Genomic DNA, 1,000 nt, shown 5'->3' on the forward strand with positions numbered 1-1,000 from the left:
TGAAATAAAAATCCATATACATAGACATGCAACAAGAGAGGTGGCAACAACGCTTAAGTGCTTTTGAAAAAATGAAAAAGTGCGAAATTGCTAGTCGAGAAAGGAAAAAAGGGGCACAAAAAAAAAACAATATAAATAATAAAAACAAACGCGCGCACAATGCAAAGAAAAAAACTCGAAATAAAAAGCATGAGAAAGCAAATGCAATAACAAGTAAAAGTAAAATAAAAAATAAAAAAAATTGGTTGCACATAGAAAAGTAGATCAACAACGCGAATGGCTTTGCCGGCGTCAGCGGCGACGCTGCTGAGGGACGTGCAGCTGAAAGCACTGAAGCGCACGCAATGCCACTTGGGAAAGTTGCAGCAACAACTCACGACAACAAAAAACATGCAGAAATATCCTATGCATGCAACGAGAATTGTGCAAAGCTTTATTGCAACGCCATTTTTGGTTGACTGTTGACTGTTGTTGGCTGTTGATGCTTGTAACGTAATATCCTTGTGCCACACTACACACATGCATACATATGTATGTACATATATTAGTACTCCCACAACGACTTCCGCCCCAAAAGGCACCCGCGCTCAAATACTACTCTACCGATATGTCATTGCTAGTGTGTTGTTGTTGTTGTTGTGGTTGCATGCAACATTTTGTCATGCCACAACGAAAGCTTCAAAACATTTCACTTTTCTTGCTCTGCTGTTATTTGCGCTTGAATTTTTTACGCGTTCTAGAATTGTCAACGGATATTTGCCATTGTGTTGATGTGTTAAATGAAAATTTTGAAGTGACACTGACGACTATTGCATGCCGAATGGGGGGGGGGGGGGTGGGGGTTGTCGTGGGGTACCTATGAAACAACTGCAGCGCCGACGTGTGTTGCTGCAGCAATTTGGGCGAAAAATGCGCGGGAAAAGTGAACAGCACAAGGTTGCTCAGGCGTTGAAAGCAGCAATCGAAATGAGAAACATTTACGCAAATACATCTGTATGTA

The sequence above is a fragment of the Rhagoletis pomonella genome, unplaced genomic scaffold, assembly GCF_013731165.1.
Source record: "Rhagoletis pomonella isolate Grant_MI unplaced genomic scaffold, Rhpom_1.0 Rhpom_scaffold_00007, whole genome shotgun sequence".
NCBI lineage: Eukaryota > Metazoa > Arthropoda > Insecta > Diptera > Tephritidae > Rhagoletis > Rhagoletis pomonella.